We start from the raw sequence: 25,181 nt of genomic DNA, 5'->3' as shown, positions 1-25,181 counted from the left end.
GCAATCCTCCTGTCTCTGTCCCACACAGTCCTGAGGTTACGAACATGTATTAACCATGTTGATCTTTTTATGTGCACGTTGAGGAATATGAACTCAGATCTTCATGCATTCATCTCAAACACGCAGACCCATTGTGCCTCTCCAAGCCTCGGTATCTTGGTTTCTATATTATCAAAATTAGAGTATTGCTACGTGTTTCCTAGGAAACCTCAGTTTTTAGTGAATCAATATGCAGATAACCGGTAATTATTACATTAAATAGTTCATGTATTGTTGTAAAGAACAGATGCTACAATGTATGCATATTAAAGGTGCATGGGTCAGCCCAATGCTCTGCTTGTCCTGAGACTGATGGCACCATTTGTCTCTGCTTGAAACTGGCTCTTTCCTCCTCCAGAGGCACGCGATTGAGGGCTCTCAGGAAAAGCACCATGGGAGTATATCATGTCACCATTACCTGACATGGAACGTGGGCTGACTTTATTTTTCCTGCACTAAGTATTTAAGTGGTTTATAAAGTGACCCCTGTGATGGTTGTTGTTGTAAACGGCAGACAAACTTTCACACTCCTGTGATTGAGAATTGCAGCTACGGGCACACCAAACTTCTGCTAATGTGTTGACGGGGACAGTATTTACATGCTTGCATCAAAGTCTGTCAGGGTAAAAGATTTGACTATCAACCAGTAAAATAACAATTTTTATTTTATTTTATTTTGGTTTTAGTGCAAAATGAGCAAGTCAAATTCAGTCTGACTCATGAAGGAGATTTAATCCTTCAGAAGGAGCGAGCAGCTTCACAACCCTAAAAGAATACAACATCGTAAGCTGAAATGATGTTCTCAACCTGGGCAGTCTGAATTTTTCCATTAGAGATGCTAAGGGCTTAGGGAAAGGAAGAGGCAGCTGACTTTAGTGGGATCACTAACATGATCTTTTACTTCCAAGTGCCACGAAGAAGGACCATGAGAAAAACCTGAGTGTGGTATTATGACTCTATTTGTTCCATGGGAAGTGGCACTATTAGGACGGAAGTCCTTGTTAAAGGAGTATATCAGGGCAGGGCTTTAAGGTAATATATGTACAAGCTCTGCCCAGTGTGAAAAAGAGAGTCCTCTCCTGGCTGCCTTTGCATCAAGATGCAGAACTCTCAGTTCCTCTAGCAACATGCTTGCCTGAATGCTGTCATGTTTCCCACTGTGATGATAATGGACTGAACCTCTGAAACTGTAAGCCAGCCCCAATTACATGTTGTCCTTTATAAGAGTTACCTTGGTCATGGTGTGTCTTCACAGCAAGGAAAGCATAACTAAGTCACTGGGTGTTGTGGTTCCTGCTTTGAACCTTAGGTGTAAGGAGGTAGAGATAGGCAGATACCCAGGGCTCCAAGGCCAGCCATTCTAGCCTCTTAATTAAGTTCAGTCCAATGTGGAGCACTATCCCACAAACAACAGACAAGCTAGGTGGCTTCTGAGGAATGAGAGATGAAGTTGATCTCTAGTATATGCAAGCATGCACGTGTGCATGTGTGTGCATGTGTGTGTGTGTGTGTGACAAAAACCTGAAGGGAGAAAAATAAAAACTAGGAGAAGGAGGCAGATGCTCTACCCATAGGCTTTGAAAAGTCAAAATTCTGAAAGTCCTAAAATTGCATCTTGACATACAGACATTTAAAGATAAGTGCGCTCTCTCTCTCTCTCTCTCTCTCTCTCTCTCTCTCTCTGTGTGTGTGTGTGTGTGTGTGTGTGTGTGTGTGTGAGTGTGTGTGTTGTGTGTGGTCTGCCTATCTGTCCAGATGAAATTAGAAGTCTACTTCCTCTGCCATTCCTCAGGAGTCACCCACCTTGTTATTTGAGAAGTGTTACTGGCTTAGAGCTCACTCAACAGGCTAAGTGGGTTGGCCACTGAGTCCCAGGTATCTGACTTTCTCTGCTTCCATGATGCTGAGATTACAGACAGACACCAAGCTTTTCTATGTGGATTCCGGGGATCATACGCAGATCCGCGGGCTAGTGTGGCAAGCACTTTACTGAGTGAGCCTTTTCTCAGCTCTGGCTTACAGTTTCAGAGATTCACTCCATTATCATCATGGTGGGAAGAATGGCAGCATCCAGGCAGATTGGACTTTTTAGCCCAATATTTTTCACTGAAACGCTGGCTGTCTCATCTCTATAAACTGTGGGATATTGAACAACCTAGTTAACCAACACTCTCTCAGATCTCTTAAAGATCCTACCTATAAATGGAATGACAGTTGTGTCCACCCATGAAGGTCAAAGTAAGATGGAATATCTTATGGAAATTTTTGTAAACATGACCTATCTCAGAAGAGACACTCACTTTCTTGTCAATACTATTTTTTCCAAGTTTGCTTTTGTTTGTATCTGTGGTGGTTTGAGTAGGTTTGGTCCCCATAGACTCATGGGTTTGAATGCTTGGTCCATGAGGAAAGGCACTATTAGGAGGTATGTCCTTGTTTGAGTAGGTGTGGCCTTCTTGGAGGAAGTGTGTCACTGTGGGAGTGGGCTTCGCGATCTCTATGCTCAGACTCTGCCTAGTGTGGAAAGATAGTCATCTGCCTGACTTTGGATCAAGATGTAGAAATCTCAGCAACTTCTCCAGCACCATGTCTGCCTGGACGATGCCATGCTTCCCACCTTGATGATAATGGACTGAAACTGTAAGTCAGCTCCAATTAAATGTTGTCCTTTATGAAAGTTTCCTTAGTCATGGTATCTCTTCACAGCAATGAAACTCTAACTAAGACAGTATCTCTGGATGTTGTCCAACTTTATGTAAGAGCACACATTAGAGACTTGAGTATAAGCTCTTGGAAGGACAGCATGAATGAAAAGATGACCTCATTTGATCCAAGTAGTGAGTTGATTCCTTGTTCTTTCTTAGAATATAGGTTAAAAAAGAAAGAAGAAACCTTTCATTTGTCATGCTTTTTATATAGCTTACTTCACCCTGTTCCTTTTTTCCTGATAGACTATGCAATCTTGCTTTCTCCATTCCTAGAAAGTCATTTTCTTTCTGCCTGCTTACATGCTTTGATTCATCCACATCTGTTCAAAGCACACCTTGACAAACAGTAATGCTTTCTTCAAAGGTCTCTTTGTATCTCTTCTTCATCAGTTGTATTATTTTCCAGAACTGAGGTTCTAACGAGCTTGCCTCGCCCTTGAGGCATCTGCCTGCTTGTTATTACTCCTAGAACATATTCATCTATCTGTATTTACTAGGAACCTTCCCAAATCTGCCTGCAATGTGCATACTCCATTTCCATGGCTGCTACAAACCACAAATAATAGGGATGTTTCAACAACCATCATCCTTAGCCTCAATGAAACTATACTACTCATGACACCTCATTTTCAAATGTTCCTCCCATTTCTATTTATGTTTAAAGTCTTCAACTTCAACCTATTGAAGAATTACAATGTCTGAAATTCACCATTTCGGTTCCCTGGGAAGGTTTTCCTTCTGTCCTTTCTTAACCCATGGATATTGCCAGGATCCAGTGAATGTTCCCACTGTTTCTCAATAATATTGCCAGGGTCCAGCTAGGGTTCCTACCATTTCTCTTGCCACAGCCTCAGGCTTGTGCCTTCTCTCACTGAACAACTCAATTTCATTGATGGCAAAAAAAAAAATCCAAAATTGTGCATCATATTACATTCAAGATCATGGACCTCAAATGGGCACTCGTGTGGATCTGACCAACCTTCCATACAATCCTGGGAAGTCTATCTTCCCAACATATAGTAGGTAAAGTATCTGTTCTTGACTTGACTCCATGCAACCTCCTCCCAAAGTATTTTTTTTTAAGTAGTCTAAACCATGAGTTTTTGTTTTGTTTTTTTTTCAAAGCATGGTAAGTGCGTTTTTAACAGCAATGCTGGGTCAACTTAGTGAAAACTCCCTGCCCTTATTGTTTGACCATCCTCCATATCTATTCAGTTCCTCATCCCTAGCCTTAACATTTTATCTTTCCACCATTTTTAGCTCCTGTCAAATCTACTTAGACAAAAATCCCCCCTTTTCTGATATTTTCCTTAGCATTTTCCATTCACTGCCCCAACTTTGGTCCTTAGTTCAGAGGTTAGCTGAATTCTTTCTTTGTAGCAACACATCTGTACTGGCTAGTTTTGTGTCAACTTGACACAGCTGGAGTTATCACAGAGAAAGGAGCTTCATTTGAGGAAATGCCTCCATGAGATCCAACTGTAAGGCATTTTCTCAATTAGTGATCAAGGGGGAAAGGCCCCTTGTGGGTCGTGCCATCTCTGGGCTGGTATCTTGGTTCTATAAGAGAGGCTGAGCAAGCCAGAACAAGCAAGCCAGTAAGGAACATCCCTCCATGGCCTCTGCATCAGCTCCTGCTTTCTGACCTGCTTGAGTTCAGTCCTGACTTCCTTGGTGATGAACAGCAGTGTGGAAGTGTAAGCCGAATAAACCCTTTCCTCCCCAACTTGGTTCTTGGTCATGCTGTTTGTGCAGGAATAGAAACCCTGACTAAGACAACATCCATCAGTAGCCTTTACTCCATCAAATCAAGAATTAGGACCCCTTCTCCTGACCAACTCTGCATCCTTCTCTGCTTCCTCACCTCTCCTCTCTTCTCTCCTTCTGAAATGGAGAAATGCCTCTTCACAGAGGCAGGTCCTTTTACCTGTTTATCTTCTTCTTCTTCTTCTTTTTTTTTTTTGTCCTAGTAAATACCATTAATTTCCTACTAAATTTTCTTTTCATGAATCTTGACACTATTTATATGCTTTGGCAGAGAGAGAGAGAGAGAGAGAGAGAGAGAGAGAGAGAGAGAGAGAGAGAGAGAGAGAGAGATTGCCTCTTGGACACACACACACACACATGAACCTATCATATTTCCCACAGCTAATGGATCATCTGTCTTTCATGAGCAAACTTTTCAAATATCTATAGGACATAAAATCTTTGCTTTCTTATTTCCCAGTTTCCTCTCTCAGCCTGTTATCATGGAACTATGACTTCTGTCATCCCCAATGGCCACAGGTGAATTCCACATGACTTAGCCCCCAGGACTCTTTTCTCTTCCTCCTTGACCTCTAGCAATGAAAACACACTGTGGGCCACCTTCTGAGACAGCCTCTTTCATGAGTTTCCAAGGCTTCACGGTTTCTTCACTACCTCTTTGTCCACTCCACTCCTTTAAATGTCGACCTTCTCAGATCCCCAGCTTTCAACTCCTTTTCTATATTCTGTGCAGAGTTTCTGTGTGCGAAACTGTCTTTTTCTCAAACAGAAAACAAAAGTTCTTTATATGCCGTTTCTATGTAGACCCCATACAAGTTTGCATGTTGAACCTAGAGCATCATTTTCTTTCCTCTATATTCTTCACCCATAACTACCACTGCCGCATTCAAAACTAGCCCCACCACCCACACAGTCTGTCCTCCCCCACATGCTGACAGTTCTACCACTCTCCTTACAAACTCATCTTCGTTTTCTTAATAGCAATCCTTCATCTTGGCTCTTAGCATCTTTTACTGGCTCAAATAGTTAGTTACCTCTGGATTTGTCTTCTTGCTTCTACATTCAGCTTGCTCTAATCTAGTTTAGCCAAGGGAATGTAGGATAGTCATTAAAGTAATTTTGGTTGTGTTTCCCCCATGTTTAAAAGCCTGAGAGGATATTCCCTTGCAGCTGGCATGAAATTGATCTGAACCCCAGTTTTCATTTCTCCAACCATCCGTTTACTTACCTCATTGTATGCACGACAGTATTCTCCTTTTTCAAACACAGAATGATCTTGCTGTGTCTGGAACATTTCTCCCACACAGCCCACATCTCAGATTACAGATGTCTGCTTCAAAGACATTGCTATTTTCCCTAATTAAAAAATAAATGTGATGTTTTATTAGCTAACTAATTTTCCATCACTCCAGCAACTCCTACCCAAATTGGAAGTTCTGTGAATGTAAGGGTGGCTTGTTTTATTCAAGAAACATGCTCCCCCCACATACACTTGCCCAAAGGTCTGCCATGTAATGAGTTTAAGAAGACTTTTCAGGGACTGAACTGGGAATTTAGATGATAGATTTTACTGCTTCTTGGGCTCTGGTTTTAGATGATGAAGTTTAACATTATCCCATAGATTGACACAAAATCTCAGTGTTAATGAGAGTTTGTATTCTCTTAGAGTTATGCTCCTTGCCAAAGTATAGGAAATCACTCTCTCTTTACCTTCAAATAATGTTGCCAAAAGTAGTCTTTAGCCCATGTCTACCTGTTCTACTATGTCTTAAGAATTCTAATAATACATGCTAGTCCTTATATTTTGCTTCAGAGTCTATCTTTTACTTATTTTCCAGGTTGATAGTATAATTTTTAAAACTAGAATGAAGTAGAGTCTATGAAAAAAAAGAGAGAGAATAAGACTAATTTTCCCATGACACGTAATTTTGTTAAGGCTAAGAATTCAGATATTAGCTAGCCAATTTAAACTGAACATTCCTTGGACATTTTAACAGAAGAAAGTATGAGAATTGAATAAAGTGTAGGTTGTAGTAACTATAAAATGAAGCTCCTGGGTCTCAATATCTATATAGAAATTAGGTTTTAATGTGAAGCGTATAATGAAATGTATCTTTACTACTTTCATGGAAATGGTTTTTTTTCTTAAGTGACAATTATTCTTATATTGATTGCCATCTCCATACAGTAATATATAGAAATAAAAACACTCAGTTCAGTAATAATCGACAGTGAGATTCATTTCCTCGTGATGTGAAAAGGCATTTGGGGCTAAAAGTTTATTTGTCATATATCCACAACTCCCTGACAAGAATTCAATATATTTAATAAGTAGTTAGAAAACAGACATTCCCCTGAGGAGTACAGCAACCTCTGACTAGGATCACTCAGGTACTAGCATTATTAAATATGATGAAGAAGAAAAATCAGTGTAATGTTCATAATTTATTTAAATATCCTATTTTAATAGGAAGAAGAACCACATGAGATGAGAGAACCATTACTGACCGAATCCTTGCTACAGTGGGCGCCTAAGAGCACTGCTTGATTTCTTGCTCTGGTTTTTACTGTTTGACTAGAAGTAAGTAGACAGTGTGCATTGATTAGCAAAATGCTGTGCATTTTAAAAGAAAAGGGAGGAAAATTATACATATAAAAATCAAGTACACTGAGATAGAAAAGTAAGTAGACTCAGTGCGGGATTGCATGCTGCTATGAAGACTAAAGTCACTAAAATTGAAATGTTTTCATTGTGAACTTTTATGTTTAACAAGCCCAGACACTCAGAACCCTGTACTTGATATTAAAGCCTTTTATGAAGGGATTACGTTTTGTATGATGAGTGTTTTAATATAAGTATGGTACACTGAATAAAATATAACTACGTTTAACTCACAGTAATTATGAGAGTTCAGACGAAATTATTTTTCTGCTGTTCTATCACGTTGATAGACGGGGAAAACTAAAGAAGAAAATCTGCTGGAACCTTCCAGCAGTGTCTCTGTTTCAATTATTTTTGGCTGTATATATTGCGTCCCTGCTTCAGCTACCTTTTATATCGACAGTTGGTAGCACAAGCCTTTTAACACACAAAGGGCAGCAGTGCTTCAGCCAATCTGTGATAAAAGGGGAAAAAAATGAAATCGCTATGGAAACTGCGCAAAGGATCTAAAAGCAGTCTTTATAAAGTAAACGCCTGATGGTTGTGACTATGGGCAAAAAAATTCACAAATCCTAAGCTATCATTTCTGATTTGTTGTTGCTGTAAATGCCAAGTCCACACAGCCTGACCTCTGCTTCATTGTGTGTCCTGTGTTCGGAAATAGTGAGAATTCTGCATGAAGAGGACCCACTGTGGAATACAGGGGGCTCCGAGGGGCTGGAAGCGCACACTGCAGGAATGAGAAAAGAAACTCACTTGCTTAGAATGTTCATTTTCCCTCCTCTTGCCTGCTCGCCGTTTTCTTTTGATTTGCAGAAACTTTATTGAGTCCATGAAGTCTGTTCTGCTCCATCTTTTGTTTTGGTTTATTATTGAGAAATAAAGGTCCAGTCCCCAAGTTTAACTCAGAAAGCAGTTCCCTCCTATTGCGCATCAGGTTTTGATCTTGTATTGAACACTGCCAACTCTCTCTTTCCTATCCAATGAAACGTTACTCTAATGAGGAAGGCATTCCCACTTCCCTCTCCACTTTGTGTCCTGCAATGGAATAAACAACAACAAACAAACAAACAAACACCTGATAGGATTGTAACTGCATAGCTCTGGTGACATTGGTTTAATGCTGGACAGCAGCAAATAGAAATCAGACTCACAAGTTTGATGATGTTCATAAAGTGTCTGAAATATGATTTAAATATGGCTTTTTAAATTTAATAATGGTTCATGAGTAGAAGAGGGGCCTTGGGGTCAAGAGGACAAATTCTCAAAACGTGAAATGCTTCAACTTCAAGAATAGATTCTTAACTCAAGAGGAGGGATATTCAAGTAAGTAGAATGTATTTAGGACTGCATAACTACTATGTTTACCTCTCTGATGTTTACAATTGACTCTTATTTCATGAGTTTAAACTTCAAGTGATAGTAACTGTTGCTGTTTTTGTTTGTTTGTTTGTTTGCTTGCTTGCTTGTTTTGGGTTTTAAGTTTATGGCCACTGCGGGAATGTCAAAGACTGGTGACTGATTTCGTATTACCATACTGCATTAAGACAATTATTAATATTGCTAATCTAATGTTTCAAGGTACTTATAGACAATTAGCGATCTCACATTGGCACCTCAAACACACTTTATAGGACAAGAGTATCCAAGAGTTTCTTTGGAACTTTTCCAGGATGGAGGCTGCAGAAAGTCAGCATGATTCCCACCAGAGAGGACGTGTGGCTCTCTAAGCAACTGGCTTCATCTGGTCCACAGCACTGACTATTACAATTCTCTGACTACTAATGACTTGCCTGGCTGTGGAGGTGGCCTTTCCAGCTTCCATGGGTGTGCTTCCTCTTCCATTAGAGGAGCGTTAATGATCAGTTACACAGAAGCAAATGAGAGTGTGTTTGGGCACCCGAACATAAATACAGACATACTTTGATTTGAAAATATTTAAATGCCCCATGCATACCGACTTCACTGATTCCTTTTGTGCACATAATGAAAGTCAATTATCTGTGGAGAAAACTTGACTGGGTAGAAGGAAACTAAATTGTTTTTTAAAGACTTTCTTAAACAGCAGTGGCTAGGGAAACGTCCAATAACATTTGGGTTCATTTTGTAATGACTATGCCAAGTTAATAAATCATGCCTTATCCCAACTTTTAGCCAAGGATCGGGAAGACTATATAGGACAGAAATGTAATTATGGGTTACTTCCTGTGAAGCTCTTCCTGTGTCAGGATACTACCAGTTGCTATACATCTCTTTCTTAGAGAGGCCAGGTAAGTCCTGTTTCACCAGACTATAGAAGAGTGAGTATCTATTAAGGAAAAACTTCCAAAATTGGATTCCTGAAGGAAATGTTTGTCCTAGAATGTTCTATCTTTTTAAAGGCTTATGCAAAGATGCCAAGTAAATGTAAGGAAATCTCATTTTCATTTTTTTTTCTCCTTGGCTAATCCCCTCGTGGGAGTCTCCTAACTTCTGTGAAATGCTTTTGTGTTGAATATCAACTCTCATCAGCCAGTTTCATGTTGACTTCTTTTTCATTGTGTTGGAAGTCTGAAAGTACTTTGGAAGCACATTCACAGGGACTCAGAACAACATATTGTTTCTTTTACACATGCTACGATGCAAATGCTTTCCTTTCGCTGCTACTCAAAATATTAACATTCTCATCCCTGTGTGTGTGTTCTCAGACTTGACTTCCAGCAGCTACTGTAGAATAAGGAAGGCAGAGTGCTCTGCCATTATTTCAAAGCATCCTACTGCTTACTAACTGATGAATAAAAATAGCTCACAGGGCCTTTCTAAAGCCAAGTAGTTATCTCATTTAAAGTGTACGACTGGGAATAGATCAGCTAGACCACAAAAAGTAGATCAAATTGTGGGATGGCGAAAGACTAGAAAGGGAAAATGCGTAATTTTGTTCCCACTAAAGACTGCATGTTTTGGAAGGTGTCAGGTACTGCCTAATATTTTCTATTAAATTATCCATGACCTTTTAAAGCAAAATTCCCAGAAACAATATCTTTATCCAACTATGAATTAAATGGAAACTGAGGTAGCGACTCATATTGCATTTTGGAACTAAAATCCTGCAAAGTCTTAGTCTATACTTTATTACATGGTCTTTGAAGTATGTACGTGGGTCTTTTTATTTTCTGTCCACTTTGAATGTCATTTACACCAATACTTCCCCCTCGTGTCTCAAGGAAATATTAGCTTTCCTAACTACCTTTTTCTAGCTTCAAGAGAATAAAGCTCTGGGAAGCAGAAGTCGTGGGGGTATCTTAATGACACGAAGTGATCATGGTCTGAAGATTCTCAGAATTTGTTCATTGCTTTAATTTTCTTGCTATTACAAAATCTCTACAATTGTGCCACTAATGTGCCCATCAGAAATCGTCATTCCTCACAAGTTTTCACTCCAAATCATAATTTACTTTGTAATCTCAAATCAGCCAACATAGATAAGTCAGAGACTTTTAATTAGAATTTTAATATGCAATCTAAGCCACTTGCAGATTGTGCACAGAGGTGATTTTCTGTGTATCTAATAGCTGCACGGAGAACTTAGATAATGTTTAATTTGGTGGAGAGATTATTTTTAATTTTGCTGGAGTTGAGTTACTTAAAGCATTCCTGACAGTCCCTCAGAAGTCACTCCAACGTGGGTCTTATTTGTGGGAATAAATAACCGAATGAGACTGTGGCATGCCCTGGGCAGGGGGAAGTTGATAAAAATTGTAATATACACTAATATAATGACAACGTTATGTTTCCTTCCACATCTCTTCTGGGAAACTCCGTTTTGGGTCTCTCAGATCAAGTTATGTAGACATAAAGGGTTAAATACCCAGAGGAGCATCACAGGAACCAGAGGATCCCTGGCTACTGTGAACAGTAGGGCCCCCCCCCCCCGCACTCTCCTGTGTTTAGATGTTACAAACCTAGCACAGGACAGTTTGTCCTTCCTTTTGAAAAACAGTTGGCACATCCTATTGAGCTCTTACTTGAAGTAACTTATTTGGCAAATTGGGGAAGGGTGTGATTTATAAGCTCAGAGTATAGATGGTAGAGTCATAGAAGCATCGTAGTAAGAACTTTATGAAAAGGAAGCACTTAAGATCGTTTCTCTACTTCAAAACATAGAAAAGTGTGCACTCTGCACAAATGCTAAGACCTGTTTGCGCACAGCGGACACACACACACACATATGCATCTACACCCTCCGTAGCATGCCTGTTTTGTGTTTCCCTGAGCATCTGACTCTCATTCATGCTGATAGCCCTCTTCACATGCACCCAGAAAATGATGCGTGCTGACTACTGAGAACTGTCTGTATTCAAACCTGTTAAGAGCTGAATATTTAAAACCAGTTTGTCACACCAACACCCGGTTTTTTGAAGAGAATAGGAATGGTGCAGAAAGATCAAAATGGGGAGGGGGCATTAAAGATAACACCTGGATGGGAGATGGGTGATGCTCTCTTTAAGTGCATGGAAGTCTTCTTGTGTGCTCAGGATGAGAGGCGACAGGTTCCCTCGAAACTGTAGCCAATGGGCAGCACTAAGAGCTGGGCTTAGATGCTGTCAACTCTACTGAAATCCAGGGCTTTTCTGTAGAAGATTTTTGGTTTCACAGGATATGCTTCTGCTATTTTATTATTAAGATCGTCATAACACAAAGCTGTCCATTGACAGAGAGCACATCCTTTAAAATGAGGTGTGTGGAATCCGATTATGAACAGGGAAGAAATGAGCTACAAGATCCTCTTGCTTTCTTCCCGCTTATACATGAAGATTGGGTGCCTCTAGTGAGAAAATGTTTACAACTTCATTTTTCCTCTTTGTTCAGGTGGAGTCAGTTGACATCTTGAGTCAACTAGAAGCACCTTCTCCCCTACCCCCCACCCACCAAGCAGAGAGCGCACGACAGGCTTTTCAGATGTCACCAAGTTAAGCAATTTAAACTTCTGGGTTTCTAAAGCCTGTATTAATTGGTTAGAGTTTGAGTCAAATCAGCATTAGTTGAAATGGTTTCAAAATGCTGGAATTTAGGACAAGAGACATTGTACTTTTGCATGCCCTTCCCACTCCCATGCAGAGTTTTCTGAAACACCCTGATGTCATGTCATCTACTTACTAGTTTGCTTATAAAAAATAAATAAAGCAAACCCTAGCTACTTAGGAGAAACTGTTCGGCAGTGCATAGCTGTGTTCTACATGTCTCATTACCATTAACAGCCATGCATGACTAAACCTCCTTCTACTGCTTTGAGTATTTACCCTCTGGCTTTGTGAAGTGATGCCTGAGTGTGGCTTTTACAAAGGAATTTCATAACCATCTATGCTCTGTGCAGCACACCTACCATTTCGGAATATGCACAGTTCTCCTTGGGGGAATCTTGGCAACAATTAAGAGTGTTCAGTGAAAGTAAAGTACAAGTAGTGAGCCTTTTCTGGTTCACCTCTTGCCTTAACTTAGGGACAAGCTACCTTTATTTTATTCTATTCCCCGTTTTCCACTAGTGTCATATAACCAATCGCAAAGCCTCCTTTTCTACACTATAAAGGAAAAGCAGGCCATTCAGCTGACACCCAGAGTTGAAAACTAGAAGCATGGTGTGGTCTGTTGAGGTCCAGGGATTTAAAGGATCAAGTCTGCTATCTGAATCTTCAGATCCACCAAGGAGAAGGGAGAATGAGCATTTTCTCCCTCCTCCAAGTTTTTGTAATTTTGCAAGATTTAGCCACTGGTGGGGAACTAGAGATGAGAGACATTTGGGGGACTCTTGAGAAAGCAATAGAGTTTATGAAAAAAGGGACAGGGAGATCAAAGAGAGTTCAGCCCTTAGGGAAGCAGGTTTACTGGGGTGGCATTTTATAGAGGGTATTTTAAATGGGTTTTACCCCTATGCACAAGATTGGGACCCTTCTGGTTAACAGACCCCATCTGTACTGAAACATCTTTATTTACAGTCAGGGCATTTGAAATAACCTTGATTTTCATCTTCTTCTTCCCTTATTAAATTGGCAGCCCTGCGCTAAGTCTTCCTCTTCTAACCCTTTCTAAGCCTTCATTTCTTCCCAGAGAAAGAAGTCATTTACCTTCAAATGTCACATTTCAGGACTAGTAGCTAAAGTCCCTCTTTGTAGGAAAAAAAATGCAGGCTTAGCTTCTGTCATGAGATCATCTGTCTCAGCCCCATTTATTTCTCCTGGGTGATGAGAAGACCTCTGCTTCTCTGTAAAAAGGCGCTAGGAAAGAAGGAGTTAAAGTGAAGGCAGGCTCGCTGGTTTGCTGAGATCTGTCAGAGGCTGACTGGCTGGCTACATATCTGTCTCTGGAACAATAGGTACCTATATTCTGCACGGGCTTCTGGGCAGGCAGCACTAACACTCAGGAGAAGGTCTGCCTCTGTCTGCGCCTTCCTGGTGAGAATCCCCCCGTAACAGTTCTAGTTTTCAGAGGGGACAGAGAGAAAGAGAGTGAGGTGGGGGGGGAAGGCTGTCTACTCTGTTGATGAAGGACAAAGCTTTGATCATTTTTGTTCAGGCTTCACTTGGCTAGAGGTTTTAGGTTCTTAGACTCCAGTCAGTAGTTGTGTTGGCTTTCTTTCTTTCTCTTAGTCTCTCTGTAGTGTGCTTCTCTCTCTCTCTCTCTCTCTCTCTCTCTCTCTCTCTCTCTCTCTCTCTCTCTCTCTCTCTCCCCTTTCACATTCTCCTTCTGTTGCCCTCCCTCTCTCATTTCTCCTCATAGGTTCAATGCAGGCAGATGAGTGTCACAGATGTAACTGAGGCACTGAATAATCAACATATCGGAGCCAATTCCCAGGACGGCAAGAGGGGGAACCGGCAGAGATGACTGACCCTGGAGGACAAGAGCATTCTTCTGACAAGTTTTAGGTAAGGGAATATTTATATACAATTCGTTCGGAATCTTTGTGCCTGAGAGAGACATTTGTGATTAAGAAAAAGGAAGTCACTATAGGTAAATATCTTTGAGAGGGTACCCTCCCTGGTGTCCCTGGCTTGCAGAACCTGTCAGTGTAAATGCCTGCTTTGTGTTACTAGACTCTTCAGAGGTGAGGTGTGTGCGGGGACTGGAGGAAGGGTGAGCTGCTTTTTATGTCTGTGTGGTGACATTTATCATGCTGTTTAAATCTGTATCTGTAGAAAAAAAATAGAATTTCTGTTTGACGATAGTATCGTTTTTTTTTTGTGCAAGGCAGAGCATATGGCTGTGCAGAATTCAAGTGGCGTTCTTTCATTCTTAATTTGTAATTATTTTTACACTCAACAGTACTGAGGTCAGAGAGTTTTAAAAATTAATGAGATTCCCTGTGGAGTTCAAATAGTAATATCTACAGTGAGCCTCCACAAAGAGATAAGATTAGGCCAGTATATTTTTGCTATAGATTTGGCTGTCTTACTTTGAATACACGCCATCTGAAAGCATATGTAGGGTTCAATAGTTTCTGGGAGTTGCTGTGATTTGGAGACTAGCCCTTAATTTAATGTTTAGTGACCAGGAGCCATGCAGTCCCAGTTAGAGTGCTGAAGATGAACACGGTGAGCGGAGACATTCCTAAAACTTCACAGACATTATTGTCATGACAATGGAGGGTATCTTAGACTTTCGAGGAAATAGCAAATGATGAATGAGGCGCGTGCTAAGAAGAGGAAAAAAATCTGCAAATGTATTTTTATTTTAAGTACTGTGTGAAAATTCTATGTAGAAACGGCTATTTAGGATCAAAGATTGCTGGTCTGAACAAAGAGGCAAGGATCTGTACAGGTGAAAATTTCTTTGCCACAAAAGGAGTCTAGACCTTGGATTAAGGACAGTAAGTGATTTGTTATTTATTTATTTATTTATTTATTTATTATTATTATTATTATTATTATTTAAATCTTTACTCTTGCCCCACAAAGGTAGCTCACTGGGCGAGTCCAGGCATTTAAAACTTTGATTTCCCACAATTTAAAAACATTGTTGATGTCCGTGGTCTAAGACACTGTTTACAAGAGAGGCACTGCCAAGTAGTCTGAACATAGAGTAATCTGGGCTAAAGATGTTTTTATCCCTAGCTCCCCATTTACAAGATCCATTCAGGTCTTCCTCTGACACATTGTTATGTAAATACTGTTCGGCCAGGGAAAGCCCGGCGATGGAGATTCAATTTACTTTGAAAGTTGTTCATTATAGCAAGGATGAATGTTATTTATTTGAAGCGATTCAAAGACTGGAAATGACTTTTTCATTGTGGTACCTTTTGTGATGGGTTCAGGGTGATCTAATCTTTTTAATTTTGGCTTTCACACCAGTGGAGATGAAAAGAGATCTGAACTCATTTATCGGTTGCTAGGTCTTTCTGGAAGCCGAAGTTCTGCTTGTGGTTGCTATGGCCGGGCTGACCTCAATCTCTGTGGTTTGAGGGACTTAAGCAGTCATTTTTTTTTTCTTTTCTTTTCTTTCTTTCCTTTTTTTTTTTAATTGAAGAGCATGTACCTTGATTTATGTCCAAAACTGTAGCTGAATGTCTTTGTCCGCGGGTGATATATGGTGCAGAACAATTCATCTGTTCTTACGAGTAAACACCGCTGTCCCACTAAAAATATGTTTTGTTCGGAGTTAATGGTATGGAACAGGGCATTCTCCACAAACAGCTATCTTTTATTGTGTTGGGGCCGCGGAAACGCTGAGCAAAGTGCAGGAAATTGGCATCAGTCCTCGCGTCTATTAGCATTTCATTTGTGAGTCGCCTGATAAGACGGTAGGTGGACAGAGCGAGCGAGGACGGGTGTCTCCGGTGTCTCGACATCCTCACTTTCTCAGCTGGGACCGCCTAGCCTGTACCCGCATTTGCCAGGACCCAGTAAGTCAGCGTTAGTTTCCCCTGACCTGGTGAGAGCATCGCTTTGCCCAAGCGCTAAAGCACACCCAGGAGGACGGGCTGTGGCTCCGCGCTTGGGACCAGTAGTCTTAGGCTCCTTGAGGCAAAGTTGCTGGGTCCGATCTCGGCAACACCCAGAAACGTAATGCCTATGTGCGATTGCACCAGTCGCTTGCTTTCTAGACCCTTGTTAGAAAGGAACAAGGTGAATCAGAGGCTATGGAGAACACAGCCCCATTCAGCAGATGCGCCCGAATACAGCCCTGCTCCTTAAAAACTGCTAACTGATGGATGCTGCGGGGGGGGGGGGAAGAGACAACACGAGTAAGATGAGGGTGAAATAGAAATCAGGAAAAGCACGTATCGCCGCTAGCACCATCATCTTCCTTCTCACAGCAGCTTGGTGGGTTTTCTTTCTTTCTCTCCCTCTCTTTTTTAATATGCTAATGATTTTTCTTCTAAATCGGCCAGCATGGACTATCCTCAGGAAAATGAGATCCAGGAAGAGTGACGCCCTCCTCGAACTGAAAGGTAAAAAAAAAAAAAAAAAAATATATATATATATATATATATATATATATATATATATATATATATATATATCAACCCTTTTCAAACATTGCATGTGCTTTGAAAAACTGCTTTCTAAATATGCCTATTTAAAATTTGAGTAGTTTTGTTTTAGCGTGTGAGGTTTGGAGATAACCAGTTAGAATTTTATTGTTAGTCATTTTCAAAAGACTGCCTAGCTTTTGTTAACCAAGTGCAATCAGGTGCCTCCCGTGTTTCTTTTCATCCCTGGGAACCGAGAGCTGCTGATTGCTTTGGTGTAGATCCTCATGTGTGTGTGGGGGGGGGAGGGGAGCGCGGGAGGGGGGCGAGGCAGTGTCAGTAAAAATAATCTTTACGTGTGTAGATTTCATTGTTAGAGCTCGCTAACTTCAGCCAGAGGTACAGCATGTCAAAGGTCTTTTCAGGCTTGGAAATTCTTTATAGGGCCCTAGTTCCCCCTCCCCCAAGCCTGGGTAAGGATGCTTTAATTGTTTAATTGCAGTGAGCTGGACAGCTCATCTGCAGCTCTAAACTGAGACGCTTTTAAGAAGTTCTGTGCTGCCTTGCTGAAGTCATACACGGTAGCTTGAATTAATTTTGAGATAATTGATTTTTTCACCAGGTTTATTATTATTATTATTATTATTATTATTATTATTATTATTATGTTTTTGTTTTCTGCTGTATGCATGCTTTGCCAACCTCAGAATTTGCAGAGCTGAGCCCAGGCTCAGTTCCTGGGGCTTCTGGCCTCAGTCTTCTCCAAGGCAGCATTTTCTGTGAGTTTGCTAATTTCATAAGAAATATTTAATTGTAGGTGTCTGAAGACAAATAGCATCCTGGTATGTATATGAGTATGCTGTGTGTTGTAATATAAGGTGTCATAAATTTCACATTGTGTTTTGCTCTGCTGTTATTTCAGAGGATTATAAGTGAATCCAGGATAGCACTCAATTTCCAGAAATGATTCAGTTCACTCTAAAGAATCTGGGAGGCCAGGCCTGTAATGACATTTTGATGACTTTCATTTTAAGGTGCAATAGAAATTGAGTAAGATATTTTAATGGCTGCTCTCTAATATCTCACTCTCCAGTGTTGGGTTTTTACCACTCATTCTGGCTTTACCGTTTTATGTTGGCTGGTAATTGTTTTCTTGTATGTAGGAATCATTTTATCCATATGTAGAACTTATTCCCGAAAGTCTGGTTGCCTTTATCACAGCTCACCTCTTGAGATGAAACAGTGAGTATTTCCAGCTTGCGTCTCCTTTCCTTTGTCATATCTTAAGCATGATTTGTCCATTCCTAAAGAGAGGACCATTCAAGATGTTAGCCTGTGGTTTAAAGAGAGGCAGAAAATGGCATGCAAGTGAGAGGAGCCTTGAGAAAACAGAAGAAATGACTGATGGGTGCATAGTTCTATATTTTAAAATTAGACTAAGAGTAATGTACATAAATATGCAGACATTTTTTTATTAATAGGTAGATGCAGATATATCAGCTTAATGAGGTCGCGGTGAATGTTACCAGGGACATCTTTGCACTTCAATTCTTTTGGGAGCTGTACACACAAGCAGAGTTAACCACATAGCTTTTACAGAATAAAATCCTTTGGGAGCTGAAGTTGTGACACAGTGGATCGGTTTTCATGGAAGTCAAATAAAACCCTTACATCCATTTTCCTGTGCAAGTTACACAAAGTCAATTGCTTCCCAACTGCATTGTTCTCAATGCTAATTAGGAATTAAAAATACAATTTAACTTGACATGAGTGAATATTTAAAGTCGCAATATAATCCTGCTGAAGGAATACACCATTACTTTCATTTTTTTCATCAAAGTAGAATGAAACTCTCATATCTGATTAAATTTATTCCATTCTCATGATATATTTGAAAATATCTTGGCATCTGCTTTCGTTTTTTTGTAAATAGTATTCTTTTCCAAATATTATGGTCACAGTGCAGTTGACTAAGAAAAGACTAATTTTTTTCCTTGCCTACTCTAATTTTGTCTTTTGTCGTGATATATGATTATTCTTACCTGTCTTCAAGAAAAGTGTATTGACTTTGAAGCTATTAAACTAACCCATGTGTCAGAGTTCAGGATGAAAAATAGCCCCAAACTTGTTTCATTAGAGGTTGTGTGTGAATTATCAAAAGTTACAAGTTGGTCTTGGGATGGTGTATTCAAAGCATCCTTAGGATGCATTTTCCTGGCAGTTAACAAGTTCCTTGAGTCATTGTGTTAAGTATTTCCTTAAGCTACATCAGTTTACTTTCCCTAAACAATATAACCTAGTAAATGTTTTGCAGAATATTAACGGTCAGAGGATGGGCCTTCTGGGGTGACCACTGATCCTAGATCCCTACTTTGATTAGCATCCAAGTAACTGTTCTAGAAGTTTGCTAAGGATCCATGATAAAGTTTTATCTGCTGGTTTGTATTTAATCATGTTTGTGATCTGCACACAGATTTTAATTTCGGGGTCATCAGTGATACCAGAATGGTTTAAGAAAATAAAAGTTATATTCAAAGCTTAATTGTCTGCCACTTACTTTAAAAAAAATGTTTTAGCTTTGGAATGCATAAGATTGTATTAATGGTGTTTCTAATCTGACTGTGTGATTCTTTTCTCCTGATCTGTTTCTTGGTGGATGGCCTGTATACACTTGTAATGACCTTGAATCCTTCTGAAGTTGCTAGACTTTGTGATTTTCTAATAATACAACACAGCACACAGAACCTCCGAGTCCTTAGTAATGTCTCTAAGGCATATTGATGCCCTTGATGTTTCTTGACATTATTTAGCCACAGTACATTTATCACGTATAAATCCTTGGATATCCTGCATTTTTCTGACAATTGAGTTCACAGTTCAAATGCAAATCCTGAAATAAATTAGTAGGCAAGGAGTTTCCTTAGAGACAGAAAGATAAGGTCACATGTAGTGAATAGGAACATATGGCATATGGTTAATTATGTAAACCTTATGAATTTGAACATAGTTTGCTATAGACATTTTGAAAAATACTTACTTTTCAGGAAGTATTTGAAGAATTCAATTTACTAGAAATTCGAAACGTGGAAATCAGACATATTTTTTAATACCCTTCTGTAATGAATTTAGCAAGTATTTGTACCTTCAGAAAAATTCTTGAGTGTCAAAAATGTGTTCATGTGTCACTCCTGATTAAGTTTTCAACAATATCTATCTGGTCTTGATAGGTTTAAAGAACTTAGTAGATATACATTTATCATCTTGGAACATATTTCTCTTGCTGATGTTCTAAAATGGTTTAGACGTATCACACACACACACACACACACACACACACACACACACACACACACCAGTTTAAAAGAATACTTAGATATGTCAGTCAGCACACACTTCAAGTCGTCATCTTACTGATGTATATTTTAACTCTATGCAAGTGCACCCCTTCTCGCCGACATTCAGATCTGTGATACAGCACACACTAAATAGCTTCCTCTTCCTTCCCTCTTTCAATGCTTCTTACACTCTGTTGAGAGCGTGCATTATAATCTACTACTTAAAGAAATTCTAATTCTTGTTATTAATGCCTCACACCTATTTGTTCCAAGCCCCTTTCTTCCATGTTCTAATCTTCTTCATTACTTTGTAAGAAAGGAATTGCCACACTCTGATTTGCAGATGAGGAGAAGGAGGTTTTGAGAAGTTTAGTAGCCTCCCCCAAGGTCACAAAGCTAATAATCAGCTGTGAGAACTTAAAGCTCAAGTTCTTCAGGTTCTATTAATTTTTCTAGTCATTCAACAAATATCACCGAGCCCTTGTGATATCTTAGACTTGTTCAAGACACTCAAAATAAAGGCATAGATACAGCAGGCATTAAACCCCTTGGAGTCCATTGCCTCAGTGTCTGCCTATGGAGTGATTCATCTCATAGTCACCTTAACACTATGCTGATATTTCCTCAACATCCCTTGAGCCAAAAGAACACAATTATAAAGTTTCAACCCTTTTTAGATCTCTTCCTCTGTACCTTCAGTCCTTTCCAACTGCATAATTGCCTGTTTCTAAGCAGGAATTCTACACTGGAAAAACCCATCTTCTTGTGGCCCCAGCAAAGCTTGTCTTGCATTTGCTCTGATTATCCCTGTACCCAAAACAATTTTCCTGTGTCCTTTCAAAGAGTTCTTCCTGTTCTCTAGTACTTGGGTGGGGGTGGGGGCTCACAAAAACCAAAACCAAAACCAAAAAACCAAAATAACCCTGGATCCCAACAAGCACATCCTAGAAATGAAACCTTCAAATTCGCTTATCTGCAGCAATCCTTTGACCCATGACATTTCCATTTCACTTCTGAAACTGGAAAGGGCTCCTCTCATCTCTTGTGTTGGGGTTTGTGGATGTGCCCAGCTGACAGGCTGGCAAAAAGTTCAAGAAAACAGCAGTAAAATGAAGGAAGAAAGGAAAAAGTGTAGGTGTGGAGACCTCGGGGCTACATGCCCTGTTGCCTAGCACAGTGGATGAACAGTTAGCACGTACTCTGCCCAAGCTGCGAGGGTGAAAGAGAGGGAGGAGATGCTGACCACTGTTGGGAGATTTAGCAAGAAGAAGGAATCTTAAATTCATAACTCAACGTGTTTAAAGGCATTCAAGTGTTTATATTGTGGTTAGTGATGGCATTAAGGAATGTACAGGTACGTACAATACCAAAGTTTTTAACTGTGTTTGCTCCTTCTTGGGATAAGCTACCATTTTAAAGCAACATTTACATGTTTGGTATGGAATGGCATCTATTGTTTCTAAGAGAAAATGCCAGGGTGACCAGCTAATACACTCATCATTGGCACCGTGGTGCCAATGACACAAAACCCATGTTGCTGGTTTCATGATTTAACTCTGTATATGATTATTCCTCTATTATCTGCAGCATAGTTCATTATTATAAAAGCTACTCCTCACTGCCCCCCAACCCTCAACCAAGAGCCACCCCTTTAGTCAATATAAAATTTTGCTAGTTAACTTTTCTTGGTAGATTTTTACCTTTAACAAAAGTCAAATTTAATCTTCAAGGGCATGTTGCAAATCTCTATTAACACCCAGTTCTTGAGGTTATTTTTATTTATAGTTTTGTTCTACTATATTTTAAAAAATATGTAGCCTTGGTGCTTGAAGAGAAGTTCCTACAGCTATATTTTTGTGCTGACTCATTCCAAGTTATGAAGGGACAAATTGGGTGGGCATTTTGAAAAGCAGATACTGTATCTGTACAGATACAGTATCTTTCAGGTACAGATACCTTTCTGACTGTTCTACTGCCTGTTATAGCCAGGCTTATATATGTTGATATGAATATAGGATTTATTCCAGCAAAGTTTATATATATGCATATATAAAATTAGCATATTATATAGATATGCATATGTATATCACCTGGTACAAATATATATTTACCATGTGTTATATACATAATTATAAAATATCAAACATTACATAGATGTTTAATTTGAGCATAATATATGCTGTGATGTGCCCTTTTTGACTTTTGGGGAAGCATGCCTTTGGAACTGCTCTATGCTTTGAGGATTCCTTGTTCTTTGAAATAGGGGATGGTTAAACTTTGGTCATAAGGCTCTGAGCTGGCCTCACTTTAAAAAAATGAGAGCTTTCTGCAGTTGTAACAGAAGCAGCTGAACAGACCAGTGGTGTTCCAAAACCAAACTAGACTCCATATGCTTAGCATACACTGCATTGATGTTGATAAAGGGCAAATGATGAATCTGGAGTTCCTTTAACGTCAGTGTAGACAGTTCTTTAGTTTTGACATTACTTTTAGGAATGAACCCTGCCTGGCACTTCCAGAGTATAATTGTGGGTATCTGGCTGCCACCTTGGTGTACGATGGAGAGCAGCGGATGTCAGACAGTATTTAGCTCCTGAGATTCTGTCATAAGGGTAGGCCACATGCAGTTGATAATAAATATTCAATTAGTCAGTTTTCCCAGTCCACTCCCAATGAGTTAAGTTTGGTAGAGGTCCCTGACTCACTCTGAATTTTTGACCATCTCTGTCTTGAATTCAAAATACACAAATTTGGTGACACTGTATATTAATTGGTATCTACAAGTACAGGGAAGATACTTTAGAACCAGGCTATTTATAGCTAACTTTTATCAAAAGATTACAACGAAAACCTCCTTACAGCCTCCACTTTGTTAGCTGATGATGAGAAATTAAGATGAAAACAAAAAAACAAAACAAAACCCAAAACAGCTGTAAGTGACGCACGAATAATACCGTTCTGTTTTTAGGCGTGTTGAAGGATGATGCTGTTGATCTTTAAAAGAAATTCCATGTGGTGACATTTGCAAAAATAGTTTCACATTACCAGCTTTTAATTTTAATCTAAAAGATGCATGGAGGATGGCGAAACTTTCAAGTGGCAAGGCAATTATCTGCAAGGTGCGCACAGACTTGGTAGAGACGGAAGTGCAGGGTGACTCCCATTCACATGGTGCGAATGCTGCAGAATAAAAACTATTTGTGTGAAGGAGCTATCATTTTAAAGACTTTTTTTTAAAAGTCCAGTGTTTTCAAAGAGCTAAAAACGATCTGAATCTGTTTGGTAGTTCTCATCCGTTTGGTAGTCCCCATAATTCCACGTAGTGACATCCCATCCACCGAGCTCACCCAGCTACCCGGTGCATCTCTACCACTTAGGAACATCTTAAACTCAGCCTCTCTCCTGCTTTTATATTTTTGTTGGCCAAATACAGTAAGAAAAATGCTAGTGGAGTTTTAAAACTTTAGCATTGCTCTAGGGTTTAGAGAACGTAATAGTTACATTTCAAATAAGGACAAAGGTGGTGTCACGCATGCCCTTGCTTACTCAAATGCTGTTTCTTTGATTCAATAAATATGATTGTTATCACAAACTTGGCAAAGGGAGCTATTCCTTCACTCGCTTGTTTTCCTGGCTTTTCTCCTCCCTTAGTTATCTCATCTACCTGGTGTTGCTAAGACTACATGAAGGGTTTTATATAAAGAGGAAATATGATCTTCCCTTCATCAACTGTAATAACTGGAAAGAGAAAAGGAACCTTAAAGAACTAATTGGCTAATATGATGAAATTACTCTCCAGAAATCGTACGTTAGCACTAGGAAGGGAAAAGCTTTTTCATCACAGGTGCAAAGCAATATTAACAATTAAATGGAGCTTTTAGGCATAGGAGGTTGGCTCAGATTATCTGTGAGGCAACACAAATATTCAGAAGGAAGGCTGATTCTTGAAAACAGACGTGAAGGTTGTTAGTTGATTTTTTTTTCCAGCAGAACCACAACAAGTTGTTTGTCTCATCAGAATTTTTGAAGTTTAATTATGTAAGATTGTTAATTATTAAGCTGTTGCATGCTTCATCAGAGTGTCATAATGAAAGAAAATGTGTGTGTGTGTGTGTATGTGTAGACGTATCACACACACACACACACATACACAGAGTGTTGAAGATTGAGAAGTTAGTAAAGTTGATGATTACTACAATCATACTTCAGGATATTCTTCAGAAATTTGGATATAAATGTACATTGAAGTTTTCAAAAAACTCTTGATCATTGTTTATGTGTCTACCATTTGAAATACTTCAATTTCTTTTCCATCTTAAGAAGACAGGCTCAAACACTGATGAGAAACTTGTGAAACTGTCCTTATAGCCTCTAGATGTATGATACTCTATAGAGAGATGCCTTTATCTTCTAGCAGAACTATGCCATTTCCATCCCATGGAGATAAAAAACACTAGTAACATTAAGAGCTAACCTTGGACTCTTAGTTTTAAATATACAATTTTAGGATGTCAAAAAAATGACTTTATATGTATGTGAATCATCCTTTCCCAGAAAATCAAAATCAGTCAGCTATAATATTTCAAAATTTCATTAAAAAATTAAAAGTATGGCTTTGCTTCCTTTCAATGAAAAGCAAAAACCCTGAGATGACTTATTTGAGAGAAGAGCTGTGTTATTTGTTCCATTTACTGCTTAGATAGGGGAAGAATTGGATGGGAAATAGTGCACCCATTCTTGTTACTTTTCTCCTGTGGGTGACATTTGCTAGTCTTTAGAAGATGAAGGCAAATATCGTTTTATTCAGGATGGAGGAGAGACAAAGTGTCTGTCCCTTCAAAAGATGTGGAAGGAAGTTTTGTGAGAATACCAGTTGCAGCATCCTCTAAGACACTACAGCTGTGGATTCTCTGTATCTTTCGGTGACAAGGTGCACGATCCACCCGTCTAAACAGATACTTAAAACAGAGACATGACACACCTTCTGCTTATGCCTAGGGTTGCCTTTGGGCCTCCCGCAAAAATATGTTCACTCATTCACATCTGCTTTGAGTGATATTTCATTTTGGTAGTTGTTTGCAGAAGGTACTTTTGAACGTTATACAATAAGAAAGGGATGGCTGAGACATCATCCAATGGGATTCTTTCTCCCCATCTCCATTCCCCACAGGGTGATATGGGACACAAACATTAGTGACAAGAGGAATTGTGTCTGACCTTCTGATACA

The 25,181-nt window shown here is 39.5% G+C and overlaps 2 long non-coding RNA genes across 2 annotated transcripts in view; both read left to right on the top strand.

The window, feature by feature from the left end:
- The window catches only part of Gm20757 (predicted gene, 20757), a 204,073-nt gene extending 196,672 nt beyond the window's left edge, over positions 1–7,401 (top strand). The window contains exons 8-9 of the long non-coding RNA NR_046027.1: positions 2,485–2,679; positions 6,985–7,401. This is a non-coding gene — a long non-coding RNA (predicted gene, 20757). The remainder of the gene's footprint in view (positions 1–2,484; positions 2,680–6,984) is intronic.
- A 6,122-nt stretch (positions 7,402–13,523) lies between these two features.
- The window catches only part of Rmst (rhabdomyosarcoma 2 associated transcript (non-coding RNA)), an 83,433-nt gene continuing 71,775 nt past the window's right edge, over positions 13,524–25,181 (top strand). The window contains exons 1-3 of the long non-coding RNA NR_028262.1: positions 13,524–13,604; positions 13,930–14,075; positions 16,538–16,597. This is a non-coding gene — a long non-coding RNA (rhabdomyosarcoma 2 associated transcript (non-coding RNA)). The remainder of the gene's footprint in view (positions 13,605–13,929; positions 14,076–16,537; positions 16,598–25,181) is intronic.

Source organism: Mus musculus, chromosome 10 (genome assembly GCF_000001635.26).
Source record: "Mus musculus strain C57BL/6J chromosome 10, GRCm38.p6 C57BL/6J".
Lineage (NCBI taxonomy): Eukaryota > Metazoa > Chordata > Mammalia > Rodentia > Muridae > Mus > Mus musculus.
The sequence above is the reverse complement of the archived record's forward strand: the minus strand, read 5'-3'. Positions and strand labels throughout refer to the sequence as shown.